The 25,381-nt window shown below is 32.8% G+C and overlaps 1 protein-coding gene across 5 annotated transcripts in view; it reads left to right on the plus strand.

Moving 5' to 3' along the window:
- LOC147064383 (uncharacterized) overlaps positions 1-25,381 on the plus strand; it is an 82,700-nt gene that overhangs the window by 18,098 nt on the left and 39,221 nt on the right. The window lies entirely within an intron of this gene.

Genomic DNA, 25,381 nt, shown 5'->3' on the forward strand with positions numbered 1-25,381 from the left:
AAAAATCTTCATATTACCTAAATACACAAATGTTAGTAGTTTTTTTTAAAGACAACGGTTAACATTTGCTATAAAATAATATATTTTACATCTACATACCTATTTATTTTTATACCTGTAGGATTGTTTTCACTATTTTGACTAAAACACAATAGTGACTTGCATACGCGGCTCTCCCATTAGGTCATTCGGTCATTGTCCTCCCAAAATATATACCTTACAATCGACATAATAATATTAATAATATGTATAATGTCATATAATAATATTAATAATAATCGGTGGATTTGAAATTATAAGGCGTACGCTATGTTTTTGTTTTGTATTCTCGATGGGCGAAAATTCGCTGCCAGCCCGCCAACGTCCGGCGATTCAATTTTTGACCCAAACTGAGAATTTTTATAAAATTTTCTCTCTCATTTTTCATACATTAGACAAAGAAAGATATAAAACAATATTCGACGCTTTAAGATCCAAGGATGCGTGGATTATATGCCTCTCGGCCATTGTCCGAGTGTGAAACAAAAAATATTTTCAGCTAATTATGTGAAACAGGATGATAAAGTCGACTAGGGTCGCTTGCTACTGCCACGCCGGAGATTATTGTATGATGTATTTTTTCTGACAGTTGACAAGTTTTGACGTATGTTTTTAGTTGTTTTAAACGTATGTAAATAGTTTTTGGTGCAGTTATTATACGAATATACACACAAAGTTTGGTTTTTAGTGATTTATTACATTTTTGTGAAGTTTTGTGGAATTTACGACGGTTTATTTGTTTGAACTGACACAAAATGTCTAATTCAGTGGATTATATTTTAAACGAAATAAAGAATGAGACATTTAACTATGATAAACGTCTACAAGCGAAGATATTAGGCAGGTACATGCCGGATATGAAAATGGTTCAAACAACAAAAGAGAAAAGCAAAGATGTTAACAGATATTTCAACAAGAAAAGCTATCATTTTTGCGAATGGATATGTGGTTGCGATCGAAGGAATTTATTTTTTTGTTTTCATTGTTTAATTTTTGATTGCAAAAATGAAAAGCAATGGACAGGATTTGGTGTTGGTGATCTAAAACATCTCAAAGAAAAAATAAAAAAGCATAGCAAGTCAACAGCACACATAGATAATTCTATGAGTTTTGTTTTATTAGGAACAACATATATCCGAATTCAGTTAGATAGTGCGTACCGCAGATCGATTGCTGATCACAATGAAAATGTCGATAAAAATCGTTTAATTTTAACAAAAATATTAAAGTGTATTCAATTTTGCGGATCGTTTGAGCTGGCCTTACGAGGCCATGATGAGTCTAAAGAGTCTGATAATCCTGGTATATTTCGTGGATTAATAAATTTCATGCAGGAAATAGATATTGTTATGAAGGAGCATTTAGAAAGGTCAACTTCATTCAAAGGAATTTCGAAGACTATCCAAAACGAATTGCTAGATTCAATATTAAAAGTCACTCAAGAAGAAATTAGATGTGACTAAAAAAATCTAATTACGTAGCTATTCAAGTTGACGAAACGACAGATAGCTCCACAAAAACGCAAATGGTTTTTGTTGTGAGATATTTAAAAGACAATATAGTATGTGAAAGATTTTGGAAGTTTGTAAATCCAGAGGTGTGCACGGCAATAGGATTAACAGAAGAAATTTTAAAAGAGCTGAGAATCTTGGAAGTTCTTCCCCGACAGCTAATAGCGCAAAGTTACGACGGTGCAGCTATAATGAGTGGAAAAACTGGAGGAGTTCAGACGAGAGTCCGCGAAACTTTTCCACTAGCACAGTACATCCACTGTTATGCTCATCAATTTAATTTAGTTCTGCAAAAAGCATCCACCATAACCACTGGTCTGAAAGTTTTTTTTGCCACAGTCCAATCATTTTCCGTCTTTTTTTCGAGATCACCAAAAAGAACGAAAATATTAGATGAATTCGTCAAAGTGCGTCTACCGAAAGCAGCTCCAACTAGATGGTGCTTCAATGCTAAATGTGTGGAGACAGTTTTTTTGTACCGAGAAGACATTTTACAGAGTTTAAATTCAATACTGGACAGAGAAAATGACACCAATACCCTAAGTCAAGCCCAAAACTTAATAAATAATTTGGAAAAAAAAACTTTTATTTATTGCTTGACCTTTTTTCACAAAATAATGCCTCATTGTCAAATTTTATTTAAACAAATGCAAAAAAGAAACTTAGACGCTATTAAGATAAAAACATACATCGATAATTTTAAAAAATATATTTCCGAAATCAGAAATGAAGCTAGCACTAATCCGAATTCCAGCTGTGCAACGGGTGATCATAAAAAGCGACGGATAGATGACAATAGCAACGCAGTAGCAATTGAAGTCTGTGATACAATTATAGTGGAAATGGAAGCACGATTCACATCCAACGATCATCTCATTATATCAGATTTGTTCAATAAAGAAAATTACACTGATTTTAAAAATAATTTTCCCACAAGTCAAGTAAATTTGGTAAAACAGTTAGAAGAAATAAACATAACCAAGTTAAAAAATGAATTATTGGTGTTTTATCAACGAGATGATTTGCATGGCGCTAATAGTGCAGTTTCTCTTCTACATTTTTTACTCAGCAATAATTTCAACGAAACATTTTCCGAGTCGATCAAAGTTCTCCAATTTATTTGCGTCATACCAATGACAACAGTTGAAAGTGAAAGATGTTTTTCCACTCTCAAAAGAATAAAAACCTTTCTACGCAATACGATGGGCCAAGATAGACTGACCGCTCTTGCAATGCTCAGTATTGAAAAAAAATATGTGGGAAAAATAGACAATTTTTATAATCGTGTGATTGATGATTTTTCAAAAAGTAAAGAAAGAAAAGTGGACTTAATTTACAAAAAAATTTAACGCGTTGTATGCAATTTCGGTTACGATGGGTTGGCGTTATGAAAAATGGACATTTTTTGAAGGGTAAGTAGGTACCTATCTATAACAATTTCTAGCACTTATTATATAATGTATAAAAAGTCAATTTGCAATACGTCATTTAAGTATACAACGAAAAGGCAAATTAAAATACTAAATTCAAAATTGACCTACCAGTTTTTCGGGCCTAAGGCCGCCAATGGTGACTTGTAACGTTTTCAAAATACAGCATTCATTTTGAAAACGCTAATATTGAGCGTCGGATTGCTTTTAACCCTAAGTAAACTTAAAAATCCTGGCCTGGGGAGTAGGAGCCCGGTTCAGGTTGTGTGGACCATCCTTTCCTTAAAGGACGATACTTTCTTTCGATACGATACCCATTCCATGTATCGATACTTTTTTAATGGATAGACAGGCCTATTCTTTTTTTTTTTGGTCCTTATGTTCGCCGGATACCACGCAAAAAACAACAGTGTTACCATGTTAAAAAAATATCTTGCGGTGCCTGTAGAATCACGTATAATGACTTACAACGGAAACATAAGAGTATTATAATTAAATATTAATATGTATTTATAGTTATTGCATTTATAAAGTGCAGTTGTCATATTTTTGTCATCGTTTAACAATTATAAAATAATTTACCTAAACTATAGGAAAGAGAATTTTTCAATATGGTATTATTTTCAATAGAAAAAACGACCGAAGCTTTAAGACGAGGTGAACCATAGACAACATGATCTTAGCTAAGGACGATGTTTGTGCATGGTGTTTTGTCCTGAGGAAATCTTAGTTAAGACAAATGTTTCTGCATCAGGCTCTTAGTTCATATCAATTCTATCCAAAAAGGGATTGTGTCTACGCTAGTGCGTCTACAAAGACCAGTTTTGTGGAACAACTTTGAAACAACCTTTACTACTTGTTGGATCTGAATGATCTGTATAAATAACTATATATTTTTATGTGCTGTAAAGAGAGTTAACTAGAGGTAATGTAGTTTTCTATTACTACTTATGCGTTGTAAAATGCGTACACTAAAAACTTAAATACCTGTTGCTGTCCGCGATAATATCAAGTAAATATCTAATTCCGAATTGTTTGTTGGCACAAAATGGTTAAAATATGAAACATATAGTGCGGTCAATGACTTGTTTCATTGTTCTGCTGCAACATTTAATTACATCCGGCCATGGTAATTATTTTCCTGAGCCCGCCTCGCCTCCTCCAAGCTACGCCATGTTGCTTTTTTGTCGACTGCTTTTATGTACCCGTGTATTACGTTTTATTAATATTCAATCATTACTGTCTGCTCGTGTTATTATTTTGATTCTGATTTTTTCACACATTTTTTCTTTTGATTTGAGTATCTATGCGTTATCATTTTCACTCACAGAAGTAGCATATTGACATCAGTTATTTGAAGTTATAATTGGTGATATATTAAGTGTATTTTTTTAATTGCTGAGACGTGTAACCTGCCACGATTTAATCTTTGCTGTGATCAGCAGCCACGGTACTGACAGTCTGACACCTAGTGCCGTCATATCGATATAAATTAATAAAGTGTCAATACCAAAGTAAATTATGTACTTTTTGGGCGGCGTAACCACATTCGGCCATAATACCCCGTTTCCCCGTGCATACTGCTGACAGTACGTTTTATCGCGGCCATAACAAAAAATGCACGTGTAAACATGTATTATCGTGCAAATTGCAAAATTGCATGCATGCATCAAAAAAAATCAGAAGCTTCTGAATTTTCCCGCGTCAATTGGACCGTGCAATATCCTCGCCTACGCAGTAAGCAGAACGATAGTAGCGGACCTGCAGGTAAAAAAACGAACTACACGCGCACTAACTCATTTTGAGGTTAATCGATTTTCACGACCTTTAAATAGTACCTACCAAACAATGGTAATATCGCGACTCGCTTACTCTTGAAGAATGAAATAGGCGAAACAGTCAGTACTTTTATGTGTAAACAGCTATTATCGTGATAGTTTAATACATACTATTGGAGCAAGTAAATCCATGCAGTTTACAGGCGCTATAAGTACCTATAACAAATCTCATTATTTTAAAATAATCTGTATTAACGCTTAAATCTTAATTATTGTGCCTCGAATTTTTACCATGCTGCAATATGAGTGTACATGAGTGTAGAGAGGAAATATCATTTAGTGCACCTACATCTACTGAAAAGGATTAATCCTTCTTACTCAGCAATGCGTCGAGAGCGACTAAATAAAATACTGGCGGGATTAGACGTAATTTCGATTATCTAAATAAATTTATTTAATAAATATTGTTTATTTTCTATATAAAATAATATTAAAAATCATGAGCGACGTGTACTTAACAATGTTAGAGCCTTGTCAGCCCCCCCCCCTCTGTGGGGACCATGGTCTATAGTCTATACATATGTAGGCAGATACTAATTATATCTTTAGATCCTTAAAAACATGTTTATTTTGTGCTCGAACGCTTTTAAAAGCTTGTCTTTTAGCAGAAACGTTGCCGGGATCACGTACAGCCAATTTAAATATTTGCCCATTAGTACGAATAACACTTCGTCATCTTTTTAATTTGCCAAAACGATTTCCGCATTCTCTTGCGAAGCAAACTGAATGACAAAACAGTTTCATAAAAATATTATGCTGTTTTGTACGACACTGCTATTGAATATTCACATACTTACTTCCATACCTAAATAAGTAAAAAAGAATATTAAACAATAAATAAATGTTGGTAGGTAGGTAAGTATTTAGTTACTAGCTCTACTCTTAAATGCTTAATAATTACGAAAGCTCGGAACGATATAAATATAAAGGAATTCAAGTGTAACACGTTTATTTTCTTTAAAAATCAATATTATCCAACAGGGTTGGCGAACCTTTTACGTACGCGTGCCTAAATTTCCCAAATATTATTTTTCAACTGTCTGACCTGCCGAGCAGTTATGGGAAATAATAGTTTTTAAAACTTCTATTGAAAAATGATGATGTTCTAGATCAGTGCTCCGCAACCGGTGTGCCGCGAGACGATCCTAGGTGTGCCGCGGTGCAGTAGCCAAATTGCGTACATGGCTGGTAGTATATTTGAGCACCTGAATGAATTTAATAAAACAATGCAAGTTAAGAATGAAAATATATTGACGTGCTCTGATAAATTAGAAGGATTCAAAAATAAACTCGAACTTTGGCAGAAGAAGTTAAAACAAGGATCACTACAAATGTACCAAAGTACCTACCAGACCACCATTGTAAACAAGCAATTAATTTTGGATCCGTCTCAAAAACATTTAACTTTGCTGCAAAAGAAATGACATCATTACTTTCATACAATCAATGTGACTGGATTCGAAACCATTTTGCAACCAATGCCGAAAATTCTATAGAAGCGCTTTTCCTATAAATTCGAAAGGAATTTATTGAATTGATAAACGACGGGACGCTAAAACTGAACTTCGCCGATGTTCAATTGCCTATTTTCTGGATTTCGGTTATTGAAAAATATCCTCGGATTTCCGACAAAGCTATCGCAGTTCAGCTCCCATTTTTGAGTAAAAAAAAGTCGCCTGCGCTATTTTACTACGCTAGTATTAATATTTTAAAATGTGATTGTAGGATACAATTTATTATTATTGTGTCAATACTCGACAAATAATTATTTCTAACCCGACAACTAACCCTAATTATATTAATATAATATAACCATACAAAAAATTCCTAAACATACAATCAATACCATTAATTTTACCTCAAACACTATTTGAAAAACGCTATTTTAGAGTATCACACTGTCTTCAACCTTAGTCCCTTCCTTCAGGATGTGGGGTCCATGTTTTGGTGTATAAATTGTTTTTCATGTGGTGTGCCGTGGAATTCTGGGAAGACCTTTGGTGTGCCGTGGGTGAGAAAAGGTTGCGAAGCACTGTTCTAGATACCACTCACAGAACATAGCACACCTGATATAGCTTTATCACTTTTTTCAATTACGCCACACATTTCGGTCCACCAATTTTGAAACTGTCTGCCAGAATTACTACTGGCTTCATCAAGTTTTTTTATTTATTTGGTGCAGTCATTTTTTGTTGTGGGTAGAAATGAAATTGTTTGTAAATGTATTAATTAGATTATTATTTACGCACAAATTGTTACGATCAGATGAGGAATTCTCTCGCAACAGTGGTATCAAGCATTGTAAATCGATCAAAATAGGTTCGCGGCGCGGCATTCCCCGCCGCCTAATGAGGTTAGTGCGATAATATTATATGTGTCGCATAAAGTCCGACCTATGCAATTAATTAATAAATTAAACGTCATGCTTATTCTTGAAAGAGTTTTTGCCTGCTATTTTGTATACTATTTATTTATTATTATAGGGTTTTTCTCTTCAAACGCGTACTATTCAAAATCATCTCGCGTGCCATAGGTACGCCACCACTGTTATATAATATATTTTTTTCAAAAATTCAAACCATTATTTATTAAAAAAATAAATCCCTCCGGTACAACCGACGTTAAGATACACACTTTCTTTAAAACCGTATATTGAATTTGTTTTTATTTAAAATACAAAATATAAATTGTCAGTAAAATAAATCTAATTTGCATCTTTCACATTTTTGTCGTTTGATGCCTCCAGCCTACTATACCAAAACACTTTGAATTCGGCATAAGACAATAATGTGTGTATTGTGCGTATTTCGATTCTTTAGGACAGCGATTTCCAAACTGGGAGGCGCGGAGTGTTGCGCGAAAAGATTAACACAATTAATGTAGCCACAGGTTTGCAAATGCATAGTTTATAAAACGGCCGCTCGTTATAAACTACATAAAAAACAGCCCTATAAAAGGTTGTTTGCAAACCTGTCATGGAGACTAATTTTATAATATGTACCTCACTTCTATACTAATTGTGAAGCGCGCTGTCTATCTAGTGAAAAAATGAAATAAAAAGGTCAAATTTAATCATAATGTTAAAATTTGAGGCAAATTAGTTTAGGAACGATAATTTTGTTGTTAAACTTGTCTATTTGGTTGAAATTTAAAAAAAAATGTGAATAAATCAATGCAAGGACCACCAAGTTCTTGGTTAGTTAGCTAATGCACTTTTCACATTATTTTATTAATATTTTTAAAAAAATCCAGAAAGGAAATGATAACTCCCGTGTATAATTTAGGAAACACTACATTAGAGCACCACATTTCCCTTAACCTCAGCGATAGGTAGGTGGGCCCGCCAAAGATCCTGGCCTGGGGTTCGCTTCAGGATGTGGGGCCCATGATAGAATCCATTTGTCAATGAACGATGATGAATTTGGATTGACTACTATTGAAATTAATTGTGCTGTTGTGTTGTGTTGCACATTCATCGCATGAAAAACAAATTAATTTAAAAAATAATATAATAAAGTAGTAAACCTTGTTTATTTTTATATATGCTTTTTTCATTTTATTATAAGTAAATGTTCACTATTTAAAAAGGTATCTGTATTAAATTAGATTAGATTTTTTTTAAAGGGAGGCTTAGTAACATAAAGTTTGGAAACCACTGCTTTAGGATGTTTAAGAAACCCTTCAAACTGAATAATATAATTATATTTTTCGGTTTTCTTCATTCGATGATTTGAATGTTTGCTAATTAATTATAAATGAGCCAGTCGTAGCCAATTGCCGACAGACCTCAACATAATAAATGCTATCATAAAATCGCATTTTGGAATAACATAATTTCTTTCTCTCAATATTTTAGCATTTTTCGAATGGGTTAGAAAGGACTACAATGTATTACACTGTCATAAATGTTATATATAAATCAAGGCATATACGGAGCGCAAAATGTTGCAATTTCTCAAAAAATACGAGTCGATTACAAACTCCATTGTATAATTTACCGAGTAAATTTGACTTTAGTAGGAACATATTTTTATCGTAGGGTTTTCCGTACCGACCTATGTTTTGTAAGTATTCTTTTAAAATCTTATCTAAAGTAACTGTATGTACCAGTGGCGAAGGCTCCATAGTAGGCGAATATTTAAAGCCTACCGTCTAAGAAAAATAGATTTTCAATTAAATAATTTAATTTAAAATAAGTAAATACACTGAAAAATCCAAGCCAATTGAGAGTCATCTATCGTCAGAATTTAGAAGTTTTATTTTGTTTAGTAAGGTTTATAACCATAACAAGCGCCGTCTGGATTCAACTATATTATGAATTAATTAGATCCTTTTTCCAGATCTGTTTTGTATGACTTCAGTCTCGTGGCGCCGATCATGTCTGTTTTTTTATTCCGAAATCATAAGCTGTTTAGTTGCCGCTTACATCCGCTAGAGCACATTTATTCAAAATAATTATTAATAAGACGATTTAAAAAATAATTTCTATGGGATTCGTTCACATATAAAATATTGATTGTTGTTAAAAATATAAAATAATTTATCTCGCGATTTTTATTTATCAGTTATTTATACTAAAGTATGTGTTTTGAATAGAAGTATTTTAAAATGTCTAGTTTTACGGGTTATGGAACATAATACGATATACACAAAGGATATTTTCAAAGATGAAAATATTACCATTCAGGTAATATATTTTGAGCGTAGTGAACTGTTAGTTTACAAATGTTTAGGAAAATACATAATTCATACTAATTACTTAACTAATTATCTCAAACTAATTGAGCTTTTGAAATTTCATCGATTTAGTGTACCTATTTATTAGTAGTAATATTGAGTTTCTTCTTATTTCCTGTAAATATATCTGGACAAGCGTGGTTACTCCACAGCCTACCTCTTTACAAAAGTCACCCTTCACCACTGGTATGTAGGTATCTGCCATTGCGATATTTTTTCGAACGATGCATAGATAAAAAGTAGCTTACAATACATCTTATTTCTATTCAAACGTATTGAATCTAAAATATTTATTATAAAACCGGACTATAGTGGAACAACTTAAACGTTGAAATTGCGCAGGTTGCGATTTTTCTTCTATTGCGCACGAATTACATACATTTGTAAACGGTGTTGTCTCAGCGTCGACATAGTAGTTTCTGTGAAAACTATCGAATTTCACGCTTGTGTGGTATGTTTATTGTAATGATTCAATTGTTTATGTTTTTAAATTCGAATTTGGTAAGTTTTTCTTTATTTTAATAAAGGGGCGTTGGTCTGACCAGACGCCGTAATTGCTCATGTTGAATTAATAATGAAACTGGCATACTTGCGAACAGGACCGACGTCTTAGACTTTAGACCTCTTATTGCACTAATAGGCCCCGCACAAACTTTATTTGTCAATAATAATTTATTTCAGCAGTTTTCTTCAATATGTTTTCTCGAGAATAGATAATAAATAATATAATTCCGATAGGCTATAATTATAACATATGTATACCGATTATGTAAATTTTATGTAGGGGTTTGAATGTGTGAGTGTCCTACGGAAATGAACTACGTATTATAGACGTGCAATAGTGTGTCTAATAGGTACACCAATTTTAAATGAGAGTCAATGCATAAACCGAGAGCAGTTGTCAGTATTCGACGCATGATGTATTTTTGACACCTGTTTAAATTTATCAAGTATTCTTCCTTACTCGTGATCGGTTGCCTGCTTCTCCTTACCCTTGGGTATTTCAGTTCCCTGGAGTTTTCATTTGTTGATGTGCTGCAATCGTAGGACCCGTGTGGTCCAAACAAGTCCCGTGTTTTCCAAGGCTAGCCGTCATGGAAGGTAAAAAAATATGTATCCCCAGTTCAATAAAGAAGAGAATAATAATTACTTATATTGAAAATTCAATACTGAATGACTGCCAAACTGGCTGGCAGCATTTTTTCATCAATTATTCCGTACAACATGACGCACTAATGGCCACTACATTAATGGCAAATAAATTCGTTTTATTGCGCCATTATCAATTCAGCCTCGAAAATAAATTGTATCAATAATAATCATGATTATAAAATACAAGTCAGTCGTTTAAATTTTAAATGCAGACATTATTCATGTTAATTCGTAATGGTATCATGTCATTTGATACAAATAGACTTTTATTGGTTTTAAATGTATTATAATCTTCCAAACTAACATGCTGTCTGCTCACAATGTATTACGTTTGTATACAAAACAGACACACATTAAATTACGAGTATTAAGACAGAATATTGTTATAGATGTTTTCAACCGGTGGTGCACAAGAGAATCAATCACAAGGATGAAAAATATGTTATAATAATTATCCAAAGTAACTGTTGATCTACCAGTCAATATTAAATAAGTATAGTTTATTCGAAATTGCAGCAGCGCATCTGTTCTTATACACAAGACTGCTATCGACAGCTATCGAGGGTAGTTTTTCATATTTTTGGATCGAAGTCTTAGCACTTATTGTCACAATTACAATAAGTTAATTGTAATTGTTACAATACGTGCTATGTTTTAGTAGTTACAAGACCTCTTTTGATTGTGCTAAATTTTAGAGTGAGATAGACAGTTTTGACTGTTTAGACGGCTAATTTAATACAATTATAATACATCGATACAGACATATGAAAAACTACCCTCGATGGCAGTCTTATGTATAGAATTTATAGATGCGCAGGTATCCATAACATAGAATTGACCGAAACACATTTTTCATATCCTGACATTTTGACATCATTGTTCGTTAAAAAAGTCGTATATACCGCAAAACAGACCATAACTTAACTTAACATTTAATATTTGTGAAGAAGGCTTGGCTTATCTGCCTAAAAATAAGATTACAGTTAAAAAATGAATTTGTATATTTTTAACACTGTTTTTGTAGTGGGTAGAGATAATAATATATGAATATATTTCTATTAAACTCTGTAGAATCACAAATAAAGTAGGTAGCTAATATTTTCTAGTGACCCTTTTTAATGATCGTGTTTTGTGACGTGCGTATGCATAGGAGTCTTATCATCTAGTTGGCTATAAATAGTATAACAATAAAATAGTTAACTCACTGTAAGAATTTAGAATTTAAGTGTAGGGGATACTAATGGTAAAAATAGCAGACATGCACATATTTATATGAGGGTAAAAAAAATAAGAACCGGGCTATTAAGGGGTATTTAGTTTATCAATAAAAGTTGAATAAACTGGTATACATGAATTTCCTTACGACAATACATTTAAGTTAGAAAACTACTCATGGTATTTGAATCCCTTGTTTTTCACTAAGTTGGGAAAATGGGCACGTGGTTGGGAAAACAAAATATGACTATTTAAGTAGGTACATACGTTTCAATCTCACTATCGGTTCGTACAACATAATATTATACATTTTTAACAAAAATAAATGTTTCGATTTAAAAATATAGTTTTGTTTTAAGTAAAAATCAGACTGCCGTTACCATAGGTGCCGATGAAGATAGGTAATCTAATCTATAGAAAGCGTCATTTGATGATGATAAATCGGGGATTTAGAGCAGAGCACGAAGCAGTGGAGCAACTAGACCAATTAAAAGATCGCCTGGAGCTACAGTACAGGAAATTTTAATTGCTGTATTGCTCCAGATCTTTTTATTATAGAAAAAAAATTTTTAAAGAGTAGGTATTGAAAGAAATCATAAAAATTAAAAAAAAAATCTGATCCAAATCCCTGCATAGTTAATCATATTTAAATTTGCGATGGTATTGTCTCGTGGCAAATTTTACATTTCATATACCTACTTTGTTAAAGTAACCCTTATTATATCTGAAAAGTTTGTTATTTATAAGAAGCTATTTTCCTTCTCTAGTATATTTTTAAAAAGGCCAATCGGGACACCTGTGGTGAGGCATTTAATTGGTTGTAGTACCAACTGCCGAAAATCATGACGACTAGAAAAAAAACTAGGTGCTATAATTATATCCAACATGCTCATCAAAAATAAGATTAATTAGCCATATTATATTTTGTTAGTAAATTGTGACGTATTAGGATGGATAATATATGTATACCGCATTTACAAATTAATATTATATATTTTTGTACGTAAACATTAAAAAGGTTTACCATTATCATAATATACTAGGCTTTCCCTTCCCTCAGATAGGGGTTGAATAAATAATACCCTTTTAAAAATCTTGTTAAAAATCTATACACTTCTGTTGGGTTTAATTTATAGAGTGAATATTTGTGTATGACAAATCTTTTGAATCATTGTGAATTAGGTGATATACATTTTAATCCTAAAATTTAATTCCATATCATATTGCTTGTTGTATTGTCTTTGGAGGCTTACCTTTTCTCACTTCTAGTTACTGTTAATTCTGCATATCTATGGTAAAGTAATATAAGTAAGTAGATAATTTGAACAATATTGATAATTAATAACTTACATCAGCATACTAATGATATAGGTATATTGTAGAATAATAAAATAATAGAAAAGTTCTTACGTATTTATGTATAATAGAATTGAACCCAAAAACTGCATACCGAGTTAACCAGCCAACCACGCTGGCATTTAAGCAAACGTATATGTTTTAAAAGTGTATAAAACTGTTTGCAAACATTTGTGAATGTGTGATTTGCAAACACGTATGACTGAGGATCGTGATCACTCCGGAATAGGTAATGCGGAACTCTGGGTCAGCCTTATTAAACTCTTCATATCATATAGACCTAGGTATACACTACAAGCATTGCTATCTGTTTTCTAATGTATTCCTTAATTCGGTTACTCCACCTCATCAGTGTAAGACCTTTGCTTCTTACCAGCCACATTGCCCAAAACAATCAACCCATGCCCCCTCAAGAGTAGCGTTTTCCAAATGCTGTTCGAGGTAAAATCAAGGGTATTCAGTGTATTTTGAATGATTTCTTGTATTTTTTTTATCGAAGTAGGTACTTGAATGATGGATTTGTCGAGTATCGACACATAACAATAAACAAAACAATTGCATCGTACAACCGCATATTTTAAAGTGTTAAAATCCTGGAAGTAAAAAAGCGCCGCAGACGACTTATTTTACTGTACAGCAAATTTGTGATATTTATTTATCTCACTTATTTGGTTGACCCGCCACGCCGGGCCCCAAGGCTAGAGCCCTGTCAGCCCCCCCCCCCCATCAACCTTTCGAGGCTTTCTGGTCCACTCTGCGTTTGACATGATTATTCATCTGAATAATAATGGTCAACGCATTACTTTTGGCAGCCTACAAAAGAATAGCGAAAGAGTATTTTTCCACAGGTAGCTACTGTAGCTAAGTACCTATTTAGAGCTAAATTTTGTGATACGGCAATGTGTAATACGCGTGAAATGTTAAATTTAAGTGGAATTTAAGTACACAGTAGGTATAGGTGAATCGTTTTACAGTGGCACCAAGGGTACGGCAAATGCGGCTTGCAGTTGTAGTGGTATTGTTTGCTAGCATTGAAATAGGCATTGTCGCAAGCAATTCAATACACGCGCGAATCGCCTATGGTGCCACTGTAGAACGATTTACCGACACACACTATCCAATCCTATGAACCTAAGTATTAGAATACTTATTTTGGTAATATTTACACAATGCACATAGCATAATCATGTAGAACTAATTGGGTGAATTATAGTAAAATTATAGTGGAATGTCCCACTTATTAGAAATGTGAAGTTCTCCTGCAATGCGAACTCACGTGTAGCTAACTTAATCAGTGATCAGAGGTAATTTTTTAGTAGTCTAATTCTTCACAATAATACATTTCTTACACACCTACTGCTTTGAAGTTAATGGCCGGCCAAGGACATATCAGTAAACAGTTGACTCATTAATGAAATAAATTTACTATTTAACGCTCTACTCTACGTCAAAAGAGCTTATTTACTGCTCAATAAATTAAGTTCCCTGTCACAATTTTCACCTGCACTTTCTGTTTCAGATTTATTTTCTTACATCCTAGTTGTAGTGTCCGCTAACATTGTAGATACCTACGTCATGTACCATTTTATGAAAAATACGTAGCTCTATTATAAATTAGGTACGTACGTGTATATTCATCAATCCATATTTCCTAATCAAGAATTTAACAATCTAACAAGTATAATAATATAACATTGTGTATATCAGTCTTTTCATACTCGCCAGAGTAGAAATGCAGTTTTATAAAAAAGGGGACAGATCAACCCTTGGAAGAGGCGCTTATCATCACGTCTCAAAAGCAAATTAAAATACGGAATATTATATTTCTTGGTTTTTTTTTTAAATCACTTACAATCAAAATCTAATATATTGATTATGTTACGGTTTAAGTAGATAGTAGGAAGTGAACATTCTTGATGTTGGTATTTTTAATTAGGGGTAATTTGAAAAAGACTTCCAATTGACAATTAATTTTTAATTTAGCCTTGGGGGTCCTGCCAATTTATTTGAAGGCTCTCTGCTTAGCTCCTCAGCCCTATGGTAAATCAAGTGCTGTTGAGGACAACGCTTCAAATTTTTGGTGTCCCTTGTAAATGGGGCTTGGGTTTTATTCTCCTATTTAAAGTAAATATTGTTGTATTAATACTAACGACCTATGGTACTTGATGGAATTTGAATTTAAATTCTAATGGATTTAAGTTATGAACTATTCCGTTTGGTGTCCATTTTATGTCCCACTCAAATGGAATAGTACATAACTTATATACATGGCCCCCACATCCTGAAGCGGGCCCCCCGGCTAGGATTTTTGGCGGCCCCCTACCTATCGCTAAAGATAAAAGCAGTGTGACGCTGTACGGTATGATGTACGCGGTAAAATTAATGTGCATGTTTTTTTTGTATATTTTAATTTTAATACATCCATTTGAATTATGGAGTTGTCGAGTATCGATACACAATTAAAAATTCTATCGTACTCGTACAACCACATTTTAAATAATAACTTAAATAATAAATTAAATTATCTAAAATAATCTAAAATAATTTAAAAAATAATAAGGGCCCTTCCTGAGCCCGGGCCCCCAGGCTAGAGCCCTGTCAGACCCCTTTTTGTGGGGGCCATGCTTATATCCATTATAATTTAAATATTGTTGTATTTAAAACCTTGGCCAATTATTTTTTTAAATAAATAAATAATATCTATGAACATAATCGAAATTATTTGTTTTATTTAAGTGACATGTGAATAAAATTATTAATTGCTCCGATCCGACAGCGCATTCAATTGGTTAATCAATTTTAATTTCAACTTTCAATAGAATATCTCCGTGTGATAAATCTGTTGTGTTTTATGAAGGTGGGTAGGTATATAATATATCTCTTTCAGATGAAATCGTCGATTTCTCTCCACTCAATAAACAAAAGAATAAATTTAATTATAGCTAATTTCTTTTCAAAATAAAATCAAGAGAAATTTCCATCATAATAATTCACATGTGAGTCAAATACATCAATTTCACTTCTGTGTTGTTAAAACACACATTTATATGCCTATTAAATATGCATAAATTATAATTATATTCAGACGGTTAACGACCAGTAAGGAAATAGATTCCGTCCTCAATAAAGGCCAATATCAACTCATTTTAATACACATTCAATGTAATATTATTTAGGTTATATTAGTTTACTATTAAGAGCTATTTTTCGTTATTATTAGTAACATACCATTTTTGTAGTTGACGTTTTAATCAAAATTAATCGCATAAATCTACTTTAACTCGATTCATTTTCAGAGGTAAAATTCTTCATTTTTTTATCATAAAGGAAGAATTTCAATATTTAAATAGCCAATGCAATAAAATATAATTCGAAACGTGGAATATAAAAACAGTGTACATATTTATTTTAGGTACCTACTCAATTTTTACTTATTTTTATTTCCTTATTTTAACTGAGTTTGACAGTAATTTGAAAACTGACTTAAATTATAGATAGCTTAATCGGATTATAATTAAAGCACATTAATATAGCTTTACTTTAATGGTTCCTAACCTCACAAAATGTAGCTAGTCATACATTAGTTACGGGAGGTTGAATATCTACCCAATACGACAGTGGTTTTCAATATTTTTGTTTCACAGCGCCCCTTAAATAATATACGACAGTTTTTAGGTTTCTTTTGCATTTTTTGTCGGACAATTTAATATATTGATGGTCTAACATTATCACTTTTGGCAAATATACGTTTTACACAAACTTTTCGGTTTTTTCTCTGCTACACTGTCTACGACAGGAACTTCGTAGGTATTTCGTAAAAAAAAAAACCTGTAATTTTCTCAAAGTTAACACCTCGTATCAGCACCCCTCGACAATAACGGCAATTTCACAATATTAAAATTCCGTATCTGATGTTTAAACAAACTTGAGAGTTTTAGCTGTGATTCTAACCATTTATTATAATAATATACTACATTTCAAACAAAAGTCGATGGTTTTTTTAAACTTTGGAATTTGAGATAGTCCATTCCGTAATTCAACCGTTCGTTAAACGATTGTTTACTTCAAAATGTCTATGTTATCACCTGAATACAACAGCTTCCGAAGAATACAAATATCTCATTGTGATTTATGGATCGGCACATTAAATTAATTAAATCAATTGTCTGAAATATATTTTCAGCAGGCCTCGCAGTTTGAATGCCACTGTAATTAATATGAGGTCAAATAATTTTATTTGCAGTGCAGTCGTTGGTTTTACTTTGTACCAAATCTACGCAAATGCGTACCATTCTACTTAGTCTTTTCAAATGCTAATCTAGGTATTCAGTGGTCGGCAACTCGCGGGCCACATGCTGAATGTGCATTGCGACCCATGTAATTGTTATCTACATCAATTTATAAGTTGAAAATGTAGTTTCACTCGAAAATGCACTTATTTTGGTTTTGTTGAAGATTTACAAACAGGATTTCTATCAGGATTTGCAAATAGCGAATGACATCTGACGTACCATACCAACTGACAACTACATTTAGAAATTTTGGAACATATGCAAACTAGCAGCATTTTCTCCATAAGTTTTACAGCAAACAAATTTTCTTCTCGACTGTTGTCTCAATTCGAATTTGCACCTCAGGTTTTAAAGTGTGTATAGATAATTTGGCTGAGGGAAAACGGACACAAAAATCAATCAAAATTAGGGAGAAATACAGGCGTACTGTGTTTTGATATCAATCAATGTTTTTTTCATTTGCTTTCGTTTTTTTATGTCACGGTTTTTTCATAAGTATATCGTGTTTTAAATATTTCTGTATCCTAATAAGTAAGATTAAAATAATATAGATAGTGTGTATTTTATTTACACCCATTTTTATTTTAAACACTTGTTTACTTTCTATTACTATAATCTGAAAAGATTACTGACCCCTGATATATATTATTTCATATTGCGCTACTAGTCAGTATTTTTATTGTATAATGCAAAAAAAGTATTTGCTACGTGTGGTGTCACTGAGTTTTAACATAAAAAAGACACGAAACAATATCTACGATGATCTCAATATTTGCTCTTTGCCAAACTTATGTTTCAAAAATTACGTAAGAACTATAGGTACCAATGAGATCATTAATTATTAATATCAAATTATATTTTATATAGTACACATTTTAACAGCTGTTTCGTATGATAGTAGGTAGGTATTTTGACTTGTATACGGCTTAAATAGGACTGTTTTAGATGCTTAGAACGATGTCACTGCAATATTTAAAAATCTTGCGGGACACTAAAATATTATTAATTATTATTTACCTACGAACTTACAAACTTCGCTTTTTTCGAAATTCATTAAAACTACGAATTATTGTTCAATAATTTGTATGTTATCTGCGAAAAAAGCGTTATTTATCAAAGTACATCGTAATGATAAAAATAACTAGTAAATCATAAATGAGTTGCCTAGAGTCATATAATATTATTCCGAAAATCGAGTTTTCAGATAAACGCAAAAAACCACCGGAGCACTGTTTTTTTAGAATTAGAAGAAAAGTATTAACTCCCTTGAATATTAATGAGTTTTTAACATTCAGGAGTTTTGAAAATTGTGTTGCCAAGAGTCATAACTCACATATTCCAAAAATCGAGAGATAATCACAAAAAACCACTGTTTTTTTTTGTAATTAGAAAAAAGTATTGAACCCTCTTGAATGTGAGTCGATTTACATTTTTTTTAAATATATAGGTACATAATACTCCGAAGACTGCAGATACACATCACACTATGAGAAATAGAGCTCCTTGATTGGTTAGTAATGCCTTGAAGACATAACTCACATTACCCATTGAAAATTTATGACATTAAGACATCAACTATAACGATTTTCACATGTGACTTTTGATAGCCAACTATTTTTCTTTGTATAGATCAGGGTTGGCGAACCTTTTTGCATACGCGTGTCAACATTTACCAAAAAATATTTTTCGACTGTCTGACGTGCCAAAGAGTCGGCTCGTTTTTTTAGGAAAATATTTTCGCCGCGGACCGCAGGTTGCACAATTTTCTCAAATGTCGTCATTATTTTATATATATGTAGGTACTTAAGTATAATATTCATTTAACCTTTTTGAATTTTTTTTATTGGTTTTCGTTCGCGTGCCATAGGTTCGCCACCCTTGGTATAGATCAATGCCATTAGAATCACTTGGTAGATTCAATTCAAAAATAACAAAATTGCAAAATGTGAGTTTAAGTATGACTCTCGGCGATTCAAATATACCTACTTAAGACTATTCAAACTGGCGCAGAATTAACGTTTTTTTTAATTGTACGTTTATCTATATTTGCATTAAAAAGGGGGGTACTGATTAACTCATTCGACGCGGATGACACGGCTGCCGTGTCCCCGTTAAGCGGCCGATCGATCCAATTAACATGTTATTTAAATACGGTAATTAAAAAGTAATTAAAAGTTACGCAGCGATTGTGTTAATTAAATTACTCAAAATAAATTATCAATAATCGTAAGAAATTACGTCTTATGTAGATAGATGCCTCAAATAAATACAGCAGCATAGTACCTACCTATTCAATTTTACAAAACATTGTCAACTTTGAAATATTGGAAAAAGCAATATTTTTTAGCAATTGAAACAAGTATAACGTTGAATATTTAGGAATTCATTTTCATTAGTACCTATTACACGAGAATAAATATTTTTATACAAATATTACATAATATTAATGCAAATCTTGAAAAAATCTCTGCTTATAGTATTTATTTGCTTATATTATCAACGTTTTTTTTTTAATTACATATATTATAGGTTTAGGTAGGTACTTATTTTCAGCTCTTATTTACACCACGCATAATCTGAATTTTCAATATCCTAAATTAAATCAAATCTAAACAGGTTATGCATAAATTGCTTTCGCAGTATTAAATTAATCATTTGAACACCATCAACGGCGTAGCATAGTTCGTAGATAATTGAGAGTCAACGACCTCTACGCGCTAGGGATGCTGTGTTTATTAATTTATTACTTAAATAAGTAACAATAACAACAACCTCTGAATTACATATACATATATAATTATATATATCTGTATTTAGCTCCAAATACGTTAATTATGTTAATTGAATAATATAATCAAAATAGTAGATATGTAGTCTACGTAAAATTGGGTATGTAAGTTACCTACCTAATGCCGGGTCAACACTGGCAACATGTCGCGCGACAACCTCGTTAAATTTTACGATAATTATCATTCTTATCGTAAAATTTAACGAGGTTGTCGCGCGACATGTTGTAAGTGTGGACCCGGCATAATACTACTCGTACCTATTTTTAATTTATAATAACCATTACTATTGAATCTTTGAATCAATTATGGTTTCAAGTACTTCGCGGTGTTACCTGTCAATTCTTGGTAGAAAGACGTATTAATTAAAATAAAAACACAATATCTCGCACTTCACATAATTCATTAATGAATCTACTCGGTTGAATGTCCTATTGACGCGGATGGAACCAGTCCTGGTGATCATTAAACTCTGTTTTTTTATTACCACAGTATTATAATGTTTGATAGGTACCTTGATTTATATTTTTGCGGCATTTTGAAGTACCTTCATAGTATTGTCATAATAGTAATGTATTAGACTATAAAAATGTATCACTTGATTCGATAGCCCAGTGGTGAGAGCAATTACCCACTACGTCCAAGAGTTTTTGTAATGAAATATTTTAGCTAAATAATGCGTCATTCTGTTAAATTAAATCTTGTAAAATAGTGGAACAATTTTATTATGCGCTGATGTGATGTCTTATTTATATTATAGTGCACAGAGCAAAATACGAGTATTAATATTTTTAAGGTTTCTATTCCCGATTTCACTTTTGTCCAATCCTAAAAAGATCATAATATATTTGGCTACGTATTTTTTTCGACTTATTCGTGGTGTAAACGAGAACTCTGTCATTATTGGTAGTATTGACTTGTGTGTATTACTATCTTAGAAATCGGGAGCATCGGTTGTTCTCCCAAGATGCAGAACTAATCTGCCATTGGTGATGCCAATTGGGAGGGCAATAACTGTGTTCAACCAAATAGCTTCGGATGTTGATATATTCCACCTACGTGAGGGGGAGAATTAATAGGTGGGAGTTATTTTATGAATTATTAAAATATGGTCCACTTAGCTCATTCGGTGTGCTTTTGTGATGCTGCATATATTTCTTTCTTCTTTACATTGTGTTAGTACTATTTCTTTGTTTATAAATGTCATGTTGCGAACATCTTAAATTTATAATTTGTAATGTTCACCGTATGTAAAAAAAAAAAAAAAAGAATTTGAATATAGGCACAGAGTGGAGATTGTATAAACAGATTCACGTTTTAAGATAAATAGGTGTTACCCACTTGCTTAACCTAATAGGTCCATACTATGGCCTAACCACACTTTGAAAAACATAATGTGAATTTTCCCGACCGTAGATTCGAGCCCGGGACCTACGATATTATAAACCGACCCTCAAGTACATCAATTCTATCGCATATGTTTTTCTCGCTCCGGCCGCTCCGATTATCCCTTATTTCTGTCAAAACTATCGAACTTCACAATTATGATATGATGGTATGTTTATACATAGTATGTATAAAATATGTATTGTTTAATTTTTGTATGGACATAATAATATTTTCTTCCTACTTTTGTTATTACTCCTGTATTTCATTAACTGATCACTGATCAGTGATCAGATCTGTTTCTTTAAGTACTTCGGTACCTACACAAAAAAGTATACAAAAAAGATTGAACTAATTATTAACGATTTAGTACCTATTTGTATAAATAAAGTATACGTAGATTTAAGTGGTAGGTACCCAGCGACGTCCCGCGGGGGTAGGCAGATTGAGCGTCGCTTGGGGGCGGCAGTTACTCGGAGGGCGGCAAATCGAGGAGAATCATTTGGAAAATATATAAATAAGTAGCTACCTAAACTAAGTAATAATGAAAATATATTTCCATTAAAAATCAGCTCACTGTTTCTATCGGGTCTGCGATATCTAGTTTATTTTTGTTGCCCTTCGACGTCCTTGTTGACCAGAACTGACACGTGTCGATTTTCGAATAATTAGTCTTTTATTTTGTTAGTAATTTATCTATACATGCAACTGTATAAAAAATGAGGCGGCTTTTTGGCACTGCCTATGGGCGGCATTTTATCCAGGGACGTTGGTGTAGGTACCTGATATCAATGAAACATTACCTAGTCGAATTTGAGGGGGAAAATCCCCTTTATATTATTGTATATCTTCAGTATTAAAAGATTTTCTTATAAATGCTCCGCATAATACCTATCTGGCCGATAACAACACTGGCTAACTCAAAAATTCTCCTGTCATTCGTGAAAATATAAATTTCCACCAGAGAAATTCGTTTTTTATTATATTTTTCCTTTTGCGCATTCATTCCCGCGTTACCATTTTTTATCCTGCCAGGATTTCTTCTCCCTTGGAAGGGGAGGGGGAAGGGAAGTCTAAGGAATGAACCAAGGCCTGAACAAAAACGATGCATGAGTGCGAGTGAGAAAGTATTCGGCACCCTTACAATCTTTGCGACACGTGCTAGAGTAAGATAAAAGGTCTACTAGCTACAAGCCAGTTTCCAAAAGTATCGCCATTAAATCGGGGCGAAACGCTTCACATAGCGTCGACAACTTGCGAGCTCGTGTTGCTAAAATTAATATTTTTTGTGTTAAACATAAAGTCAGTGGTAAATATTTTTGGTTGATTAAGTATAAAAGATGGTTCTGTGTGTTGTCTTAAAATGTGGTAGCCGTACTGATAAGCAAGAAGATGGTATTACGTTTCATAAGTAAGTTGATACATGTTCGTGATAATTTATTTGTATTTTATTATATATTATAATATCAGTGACCTAGTGTTTCTTTAAAATAACTTAAATTATAGATATCTTTATCTAATGGTTGCATTTTGACCGCTTAAAAATACTATATAACGTAAAAAAATAGAAAATTATATTTTAATTCTGAGCGTCTAGTGCGAGCACTTTGGGCGAGCACTAGCGAAATGGTCTATGGTCTCGAACATTTTTAGACGAATGCGTTTGCTCGCTCACAAACCAAACGCAAGGCACGCAGCTTCATTTAGCAATGCAACGGGTGGCGTCTAGATGTATCTATAGTCTAAGGAATGAACCCAAACAACTCTGTGCACCGTGCAACAGTGTTGTCAGATATGTAAAAAAAATGTCTCGCTGTCTGAAATATCTCGCATTTGACCAAACTTCTGCATCGCATGCAACAATAGATTTAATTTTAATAAAAACGTTTTATTATTTACCCACCCATGTATAAAGTTTTTGACAACTAACAGTATGTATACAATTTTTTGATTTGGAAAACAGCGAAATTTGGAAATAGTATAAATGAAAATTGACCATTTATTCACTGTATGAATGACTACTCTAGGCATTGTCCACCCTTTTCGGTCCCAAGTGCTTCCGCCAATCATCATGGGCGTTGTACGACCTGCCTGCACTTTCCATGGGATTATCCACTCTTCGACAAACATTCGTCCAATTGCCATGTCATCAAATTGTCGATATGTATCATATCATTCATTCATACTTTAATCATTCTGAAGTGGCACCATAGATACGACAAAACAATTCGCGGTTGTATTGGAATTACTTGCTAGCATTGAAACAAGCTGTGTAGCTAACAAACCAACACGGCTGTGCATCGCTTTTTGCCGTAACCATGGTGCCACTGTACAGTCTTCTAGTATACTCTTGTATGCTTCATAATCATAAGCATAGATTGGCACTGGTAGCACACACTGGTTGGACAATTTACGGGTAATAAATAACCCGTGGAGCAGCGCATTTAGAATGTAATTCTTGCCACGATTCCTTTTTGTAATATGTGTATGGTTTTTCTCTTTCTTCCTTTTTAGCCAAAAATATCCGACGAGTAGTCGAATTTTCAACATTCTAGCAACACTGTATGATAAAGCACCCCTTTTGTGTGTATATACAGCTAAATAAGTAGGCACTGGCAGACATATACCCACTCCACTTACATTACCTTTTTAACGTTTATTAATAGAATACGTAAACCAACCTTTTTAACTAAAAATACCGACTCGGTATAAAAGATTTAGGGTTTTCACTACCACACCGGTTTTTTGGCGTACCGGTATACTAGTCTTAGTAATATATTTTTATCGGTTTAAGGTATACCATGAAATACTATTAAATTATAACACTGCTGACAATGAACTTATTTCTTTGAACTGCTGGTAGAAATCAACATTTTCTGAAGGAGCGTGAATATAATCTGGTTAGGGGTTTGGAATCGCAAGACTACTGCACAAATACTGGTTTACTTGACGGATAGTTAAAAATGTATTAAGTATTATTTAATATAAAAAAAAATAATCCTTCAAAGAAAAGCAGTAGCTGAACTTCAAATTCTGGGCCCCCGACATATATGTTTGTACCGCAAAAAACTGAATTAAGATACATTGAAATATGTATTGGCATACTACCTGTTATAGACACCTGTTTATACTAACGGACACAACACAGCAAATTCCACTTCGACCACTACTTACTTCTTTTACATTACCATCTTTAGAAAGTCAAAGTCGTCGTTCTCTATCAGTCCAGTATGTACTTTTCAAAATTATAAATTATTGATTTTTTTGACTTGTCATACTCACTCCAAAGGGTGGGTTTTCATTGTTCGTTCAAATTTACGCGACACTAAGCTTTGTAACACGTCAGCTGAAGAAATTCTAATTTAGACCGGAAGAGAATCATTTGACGTCTTTGTAATAATACAATTATGATAGTTAATTATTCACCGTTGATCCATTTAATAACTCACCTGCTTCCTTTAAACGCGCCATTTCCAACATATTGTACAATCAAAATCCTGATCGCAATTCAAATGTTTGTTTTCTCTTATCTGTTCCTTCTTACACTAGTAAGATCTATAAATTTCAATACATATATTATTATACATTAATAATATTCTTTTTAATACAAATAATAATATTAATATATTAAACTAAAAG

Source organism: Rhyacophila brunnea, unplaced genomic scaffold (genome assembly GCF_057557595.1).
Source record: "Rhyacophila brunnea isolate RB1 unplaced genomic scaffold, BYU_Rbru_1.0 scaffold_7, whole genome shotgun sequence".
Classification (NCBI taxonomy): Eukaryota; Metazoa; Arthropoda; class Insecta; order Trichoptera; family Rhyacophilidae; genus Rhyacophila; species Rhyacophila brunnea.